Source organism: Pezoporus occidentalis, unplaced genomic scaffold, assembly GCF_034315485.1.
Source record: "Pezoporus occidentalis ecotype Australia unplaced genomic scaffold, CSIRO_AGI_Poc_V1 ctg15, whole genome shotgun sequence".
Taxonomy (NCBI): domain Eukaryota; kingdom Metazoa; phylum Chordata; class Aves; order Psittaciformes; family Psittacidae; genus Pezoporus; species Pezoporus occidentalis.
The window spans coordinates 11,057,144-11,066,687 of record NW_026913316.1 but is presented as its reverse complement, the minus strand read 5'-3'; positions in this window follow the sequence as shown (position 1 = coordinate 11,066,687).

The following is a 9,544-nucleotide window of genomic DNA, read 5'->3' as shown; positions in this document are numbered from 1 at the left end:
ATCTTGGGTGGCATTTACCAAAAATAAATTTCTATACTGTCATACTGTAAGTGACTACAAACTTTAAACCAATTTCTGTGAATTCAATTAGATACTGGATTAGATTTCTGAGTTTTTAAAGCATTAAAAGATCAAAATATTGCATTTAAGCTTAATACTCTTGTGTTGTACCTTTTTCCACCATAAATCTTTATATGCTATCATTTAGCTTTTCTGTGATCCACTGATATAAAAAAAACCACCTTCAACTATATTGGTTAAAATAAATCAGATATCAAAAATATTCTCAGCTTTGAATTAATTTTTCTCTGCATATACTTTGAACAAACAATCACCATAAGTTTCAGGAGAGTGAGCAGGGTTTGAGAATTATACCTGCATTGAGCAGAGTTTGGCTATGCTTTACTATCAAAGGCACAGATACTTTTGTAGAAGTAAGTCTTAAAAGGCCTATCAAAGCTAATGAAATAAGAAAACAAATAACACTGTAAATTGAAAAAATAAATGTAGTGTTTAATGAACACTTATTGACCAATAACCTGCAACTAATGTAACTGTAGATTTTTACTTTGGCTATTCATAGCTTTAAAAGGCAGTCATTTGAAGCTGTAGAGACAATAGGGTGAAGTGATGGTTAACAGAAATGCATTTTATTAAAAGCTAAATTAAATAAGACCAAATTGGAAGTAGATGAAAAATCCTGCTTAATTTAATATACCCTTGGCTGTTCATATTGTTGAGTCTTGCTGGTTCTTTAGCATGTAAAATGGGGAGGTCAAAATCTGAGAGGTTTTTTTTTGCTATTGCCAGCATTTCTAACAGAAACTGTAATTTTAGTTTGATATTTCTTACAAGCAACCTGTAAGCTAACAATGCCTTGTAATGAGTAAGCAGCTGACCTTCTAAAGCGATCCAATAACAAGGATTGTATATTGCAAAGTGTACACTCTTTATGTGGGACTAAATTGGACAATCTTTATTTACACTGGGTACTCTCTCATCATGGATAGGACATATTTTACTTTAAATAAGAATTATATAGAACTTACAGTTTCCTGTAATTTACACAAAATACAAAGAAATATAAAATACATAACATATATAGAAATAAAGAAAAATTCAGTAGCTTAATTTCTGCAAGAATTATTTGGGAGTGAGGCTCAGGTCCAGAAAAATAATTTTAACCCCAAAGCAAGTCTGGCTAATGAATGGAATACATAACCTTGTGTAACGCTTTGAGATTTCACCCTACTGAAAGAACAGTCAATTTTTCCTTTTCTTTTTACTTTCTGTGTGGACTGTGTGAGCCTGCCAGGTGCATGTGGTTGACACACCAGCCATTCTTGGACCTATGGGGCTCTGGCGCACTTAGAAGGCCATGGTCTGGATGGTGTTTTCCTTCTAAACTTGCCAAACTGCAATAAGGCAAAAACTTGGGTTTCCCAGACCATATAAAGTTTGTCTTTGCTATATGAAAGAGGAGTTAGGCATCCCTTATGAGTTCAACAAAACAGGAATGCAAGCGTGTGTTGAATATACAGGGGCAGAATGCCTTATCCTGCCAATGGGAAAGTCAAGTTATAAGCAGCAGAACAATTGATTTGGGCACCTTACTTAGGACTCCTGGGACTAGTGGTTTGGAGCTTGTCCTCTTGATGAATAAAAAAAGTGATCTCACCCTTTGCTAACAATCTGAAACAAATAAAAAGATAAAGGACAGGCAAAGCCCTGCTCTGAATTCCCTTGTTACTGGTGTTACTCTAAGGATTCAGAGATAAGTACTAATGTGTGTTCACATAGCATATTGTGTTGGGTTTTCATGTCAAGGCTTTTGTAGCTAGGGGGCTACAGGGGTGTATTCTGTGAGAAGCTGCTGGAAGCTTCCCCTGTGTCTGATAGAGCCTATGCCAGCTGGCTCCAAGATGTACCTGCTGCTGGCCAAGGCTGAGCCCATCACTGACAGTGGTAGTGCATCTGAGATAATTAAGAAAGGGAAAAAACAAATCCCATGCAATAGCAATTGCAGCTGGAGAGGAGTGAGAACAAGGGAGAGAAACAGCTCTGCAGACACTGAGGCTGTGGAGAAGGAGGAGAGGAGGTACTCCAGATGCCAGAGCAGAGATTTCCCTGCAGCCCTTGATGAGGCACGGTGAGGCATTGACTGTGCCCCTGCAGCCGTAGAGGTCCATGGTAGAGCAGATACTCACCTGCAGTCCATGGAGGTCCCCATGCTGGAGCAGGAGGATGGTTGAAGGAGCCTGTGACCTCTTGGGAAGATCCTGCTCTAGCTCCTGCTCTAGCTACAGTAGCATATTTGCATTTTCTGAGGGTGAAGAATGAGGCAGAATTTCAAAGGTATTTAGGTTATCCAGTACCACTTACGCAATGAAGGAATAGAGGAGTAAGTGCTTCTGAAGTTCCTTTAAGGCATTTGTCTGCTTTTTGGAATTTTATCCATGGAAACCAGAAACATCTAAACTAAAGTAAATAAATCCATTTTAAAATACACCAATGTTTTAATAAAATTGTTATACTTATTTTTTTTTTTGGCACATACAATAGAGTACAGCTTAGCTAGCAAAAGAATGCAGTAATGTTGTATATGTGCACTTTAATTCAGTGCTGGTTTTCATCTAAACGTTGTTTAGTATAAATCCTGCAGGGAGGGACAAGAAGAAACAATAATCTAATCGCTAAATAATGGGCCATTCTTCATCCTTAATACACTAATGCAAAAATTAAGAATCAAAATATATTTTAAGCTATATAACCACATTAACAAAGATTAATTGACATAGTTAACCAAAGAAATGTTACATTTCATATGAAGGCTATATTTGGTGAAGAAGCAGCATGTTTTGAAGGACAAATCATCAAACGAGAATGCATCTTTCTTTGGGGAAAAAAAAGAAAAGAAAGAAAATACAGAAACACAAACCAAGAGGGAATTCAGTTTAAACAATGTTCCATGCATTCTTATTCAAAGTATTAAGAAAGTTGGCAATATCTTTCTCTAAGTCTATCCATTTTCAGTACTTTGTGTTTTAGGTACAGTTTCCCTAAAAAGGGGGAAAGCAGAGCCCTCCACAGACTATTCCTCCTTGCCATGCAGTCTGCCACAGGGAGCAGGACAGACAGTAAACTCTGAGGACTAGCATGACAAGTACACTGTTCTTTATCCAGAGGGCAATGCAGAAGATCTGTATGACTTTGAAGCCTGAGTCCCATTTACCTGCCCCTGGGGCTGGCTAACTTCAAGCTCCAGGGCATAGTGCAATTCAAGATTCATTGGATCAGGAAGGAGAACTCAGAAGTCCTCTTTCTGGATAAGTGTTTTGTCCCATAGGTTAAAGTCATTCATTTTTTTCGCTCCAGCTCAACTGATTTTTCTTTGCAAACATAGCTTCCACTAGTATGATGACAGAAATTTACCCCAGCAAACCCTATAAGCAGGTAATTATAGCTTTCACTTGAGAAATATGCATTGTCTGTACTGTGAGCTGAAAAGTGCTTGGGCAGAGACTGGCAGCAAAAAAATACCAATGAGCTGACTGTTGTCCTATTGTACAGAAGGAAATGTCTACTACTTCCACACCTGTAAAACTCCATGTGAATGAGCTGTCATATGTCTAAGTGTATAAGAAGATTTTGGGCAGTGATTTCTGGTATACCAACCCCCAGAAACAGGTGGGTTATCCCTCAGTTATGGTGTCCTGCCTTACAGGTTCTCTATTCACTGTCTCGTATAACCAACTTCTGACGAAGGGGAAGGTGAAGAAAAATTTCCATGAATAACTTTCCTCCTCAGAAGCCAAATTCTATTAAGGAGATAAATAGTTTCCTGGCCCCACAGGTAAAGCAGAGAAAAACCATTACAAATCTACTCAGGCCCAGAGACTGATCATGTTGCTAAAGCATATTCTACATTCTTCCCAAACATGTTCAGCTGCAATTTGGCCAAGTGCTAACTTAGTCTTCCCTTCCCTTAGTGTCTATAAGTAGCTAGTTTTAGCAGTTCCTCGAGACATGCTGACACTTGGGATCTTTTTCTTAGGCATCTATTTCCTCATCTTTAACCAGATCAGAAACTCAGCTGGATTTCGCAAGCCTGCTAGGTAGCTAGGTATTGAGCATCCCTGTTGTCATAATACATAGACTGCTTATCATTCCAGCCCAATGTGCCTCACAGAGCAATTCACAAGGTAGTGGAGCTTGGAATAGCTCCCCTCAGAGCCACGTGCAGTAGACATTACTAACTTCTAAAGCAGGAGGCTAGGAGAAATGTAATGGCCTTTTAATGGAATAGTCTTTTTTTATGCACAGACTACTTTCTTGGGGTATGTTCCTGTCATATAATTTTATTTAACAATAACTCTTACACTGACAAAGGGAGCTTTCAAGAAAAAGAAAGAACAAACAACTCTTAAAATTGAATACATGAAGATAGAAATGACACAGGGAAATTAAAACTCAAGGTGAGCTTCAAGGTGCTGAAGGGTGGAGGTGGAGGAGAGGGAAGCAGTGAGCAATGGCAGTGATTGAAGAAGGGAAACCAAACGGAATCACAGGTCACAGACTTCCACACAAGCTTCTCCATAAGGCTCCATAAAACAGGTGTTGGCCTGCCCCCTCCCCAGCAGCCCTCCTCAGCAATAAGTGTTTTTCTATGGCTTGCCCTTTAAATGTTCAGAAGAGCAAAAATCTGACATCTTGACACAATTTCTATATATGCAGATGACGCCAAGTGCATGAAATGTAGGTTTTACTAATATCTTAAATGTAACGTGAGGCAAACATTAAGCCATGGTGTTTAAAGGTCTGACTTACTTTTAATGTAAACAGAGGATTTATACATACCTGTGATTATACACCAGTTTTGTTTTATTCATATGGTCACAAAGGTGTCAGTCCAACACCATCCTCACTTGGACATAACTTCCACAAGGGATTTATTCACAATAATTCAGAGATAATTTCACAGTTCTGTTACCCAAAGTATGCACTTCAGAATAATAAAAAGAGCAATAAAATGTATTCATGAGAAAGTTTATTTTAATTCTTAAAAGTTTGATGGTTTCTGAAAGCACCTTTTTGATACTTTTATTGCTGAATAACCACACTCAAAAGTTGCTTTTCATCATGGACTGGTGTTGTCAAAGCACCATTATACCATAAACCCTAAAACCTTTTTTACCATTAGGAGTATGCCTTAGAAAGTATATGGAAGAAACCCCAAAAACTAGCTTTGCAGTGAACTCCAGAGATCTATAAAGACCATAATAATATGCTATGGTAATACATAATGAAGCAAAAATGCAGACCAGGAAGAGGATTCATGAATTCCTAACCCTAGTGTTAGTTTTCAGAGAATTATGGCTCAAATACCTTCAAAGAACAAATCTAATGTAATGTAACATACAGAGAGAGGGACTTAGATGCCCAAAACAAGACATTTAGGCCTTTATAGGTCAACTCTGTCTTAAATTCCACCAGAGAATTAAGCATCAACTGGTAAAGATTTCTGCACTATACTCCCTGTTTGCATCTTTTCAGAAATTGCAGCAATTTTGTCATGTTGAGTATTATTAAGGTGCAACCTTATAAAAAAAATGCAATCAAAATGGAGTTATTGATCACAGTTTTCTCCAAAACAAGCTTTACTCATGGTCCCAACTGAGGAAGATTAATTTCAACATGAGTGCCTCTTCTGCCTCTCTGATGTCACAGTCTGACAATCAATATTTTACTCTTCTGATGGGCTGCAAACATTTCATTTTTAAAGCTCATATGAAGCGTATTTTTGATGTGCAAATATTGATAGTATTTTGGGGGAATATTTGGACTTTTTAAAATTCTTTCAAAGCCAATCTTGTGTGTATATACGTATGTGTGTGCACATTAATATATTTTCAGTTTAAAAGGACAGGAGCAGAATAAGATGTACTATATAAGATGTGAAGAGAATCCGCCTTTTGCTACAAGCTAAGCTAACATAATGCATCCTGTATTGTGTATGCTGTATTGTGTATTCTGTACATTTATTATTTATTACTATTTCAGAAACATATGTTTTTTCCGTACCCTTTCCTTAAAAATGGAAGTTATTTTGTTTTGTTATGTTTTTTTTTGTTATGTTTTGTTTTGTTTTGTTATGTTTTGTTTTGTTTTTTAACTAAAGATGACATGGAAAAAGATTGTCCTTGCTTGTGATACTAGGATTATCCATAGGAAGTTAAAATATCTTTTTTTCTCTATGTGAGTTTTGCTTGAGTTAAGGATGTGGCACCTCCCTAATAGGGGAGGTTCAGTCCCTATTTTCTGTAGGTACCCACCAGAGGGAGAAACAGAAATTTACTGTAAGAATTGACCGAGACAACTTACAGACAGCAAAAATTCATAGCGGGTGAAAATTTTCTCAAACATTTAAATAGTTGTAGAAGCATTAATGTGCAAAACACCCTACATCCCTTGGAATTATTATTTTCCATGTCCTTTAAAGCATAAAAAAAGCTCTTGGCAGTCCTGGGGTAATGATTGGACTTAGAATCATAGAATAGTTAGGGTTGGAAAGGACCTTAAGATCATCAAGTTCCAACCCCCCTGCCATGGGCAGGGACACCTCACACTAAACCATATCACCCAAGGCCTCGTAAAACCTGGTCTTGAACACTGCTAGGGATGGAGCATTCACAGCTTCCCTGGGCAACCCATTCCAGTGCTTCACCACCCTAACAGGAAAGATGATCTCAAAGGTCTCTTTCAACCTAGTTGATTCTATGATTGTGTCCTTTATGTGCAAATATTTACACTTATGCCTGTGTACATTATAGTGGTATATACATATGAAATTATATGTACATATGTTTGCCTTCTGCAAACACTTCAGAAAGTAAAGTAACTAGCAAGACTATTTAGCAAATCAGAAAACCCACATTAGTGCTGCTGAATATGGAGACTGGGTTCTTAATTGCAGTTCTGCAGCTTGACAGTCAGATTCTAACTTTTATGTATGCACAATTAACTAACAGCAGGACCATACAATCCTTCAGCCAGTCTGGTCAGCTGCCCAAATATGCTAAATCAGAGGGGTGGTGTGCCTGGAGCACTTTCCAGCACAGTTTCTGTTTCATTGGTTGTTAGCTACTCACATACAAGGCAGAGGATTTGCACTATTGTTTTTTTTCCCGTAATGATCAAAACAGGGACAGGGCTGGGTAACTATCCTGGCACATTGGGGTGGTTACATGTCAGATATTCAATGTTGACAAAAAACAAACTTTAAATCAATGAACAACAGGCTTAAGAAATAATCAGAAAAGAAAAGGAAATTGATGGCATGTTAGAAAAGGATTATTATTGCTTGGGACTGGAAATTAACACAGAAACCAGCCTCAAGACACATCACAAAAGCAAATATAGACATTCTCAAAGGTTTATATGCCTCAGGACAAAAATCATGACACAGTATTTCCTGCAATACTGAGCAGAATTCATTTTTTCTAATAATTAATCCTGGAAATTAGTCACAAGGCTATCCTCATCATTATGTTTTGGCAGTCTGTGTTGAGCTGATTGCTGGGTAGACATTGGTTCTCAGTAAGTGACTGAAAACACTAAGTTGAAGAGAAGTAGACTGATCCATTTGTGAATTATGATGAGGCTGGCATCCAAAAGACTTTGGAGGAGAATAATTATGAAATGTCTGTCATTTCATCATAACAGTCTGTCTTTAATCAAAGCATGTTGTAAATAGAAGTGTTCAGAAGTTATCAAAGGAAACAAAGTTTTGTCAGAAAATGCTACTTCATCCAGTCTGAAGTCTTTCATTTAAAACATCTTGGGTTCAATGAAGTTTTAGCAAACTCAAGGCAAAGTTCAAAGAGAACCCTGCCTGGATTCCAGCAGAGTCTGCCTGGGCTACGGACATTGGAAACAGCCATTACAGGTCAGATCAAAACTAAATGAAAAAGAAACTTCCAGTGAACTTGGAATCCCAGTTTTGGGCCAGCTTTGGTTATGAGGTATTTTTACTGCTATTTAAAAAAGAAAACTTTGTATCTAGGACCTACAGCCACATAAACAATTTAAAATTAGAAGAATGTGATCAAAAATGCACATTATTCTTCTGCTATGATCTCTAAAGAGCATCTGAAATTAAAAGAAATTATACTGAAACTGACTTTTTAGGAGTATATGCATTACATGTATGTATTTATAAAATTAAGTTCTGAGTGATATAGATGCCTCACAGAACTTCATTTATGATATTTGGTGACTTTTTAAAACAAAATGCAAATGTCATATTCATTACCAAAATATAAAGTGAAAAAAATATGCACACATAAAATATCAGTAATTGTACTTAAATATGTTCAGGTCAGTGTCTATTCAAGAGAGAAGTGCCTAAACTCTGAAAAGATAATTTTGCATATCTCAGTTCCTTTAGAATCATTTCAGCTGTCTCTTGTTACCATTAATAAAGTGAGGTAAGGTTATAATCATGATGGCATAGCACATACATTCTAGTATATAAAGAGAGTAGATCAACTGAAGGGTAAACACCCAGGCAAATGTCTTAGCATTATTATCTTGTACAAGATATTTAACATAACACTATCTTACAAGCTCATAAAATTTTTCAAGTAATTTTTGAAATCCAGAATTGTTTCTGAGCTTTTCTGTCTGTACTAAAAATAAAAGTATGTTTCTTATCAACTTATTTGAAAGAAAAATCCTATTGAAAACTAAACTCATTTCAGTTACATGTTGAAGTGATTGTGCTAAAGGGTCTTACTGTATAAATGGAGCACACAAGCCAAAAACAATACAAATGTTTAGCTGCTGGCTTTAGCCAGTCTCTTTCAGTGCAAATCATAATTGCTTTAGGACTTTCTGAATCCACTTTTGAATTCAAAGCTTCAGACAAATAATTGGATTTCCTGAAAACATGCTGAGCTATGTTGCTCTCCCTGTCTTGCTTTATGTCCTCAGGGCTCCAGTCTCTGCTTTATATCAAGCTGCACCTAGTAGGCTAATTGGAGGGATGGGTAGATCACTCTGCATTAACATGTCCATCTGCATTAAATAAAATCTCCTTAACAGTCTTTATCATCTTCAACAGAATTATCACTTCAGAGTTGAAGAAACAGGAAATCAAGTAAAAATGGCTGCATAATTTACCAATGGCTCGGGTGCCTTAGCCCTGTACACACATGGTCCAAGCCAATTATATTCTAACTGACTTATTTTTACAGTACTTTGACGTTGTATACTCACTTCATGTGTCTCACTGACTGGAGGGCAGCTTTAAATATGCTCTGGGCTATCTGCCTAGACATTTCTTGCTTTAGGTAAAGTACAGTTGAAATACCATTTGAGTTTGATCTGCAGGGCTTGTAAATATGTAGTATCAAAGATTAAGCTCTTCAGTTTCCCACCATAGGGGCAGGTGTACAAAAGATAACATATTGAAAAATAAGGTGTTGCTTTTTTATTGTTGTTATTTAGCATTAATATCATGTAATAATCTGGTGACCTTTTTTTC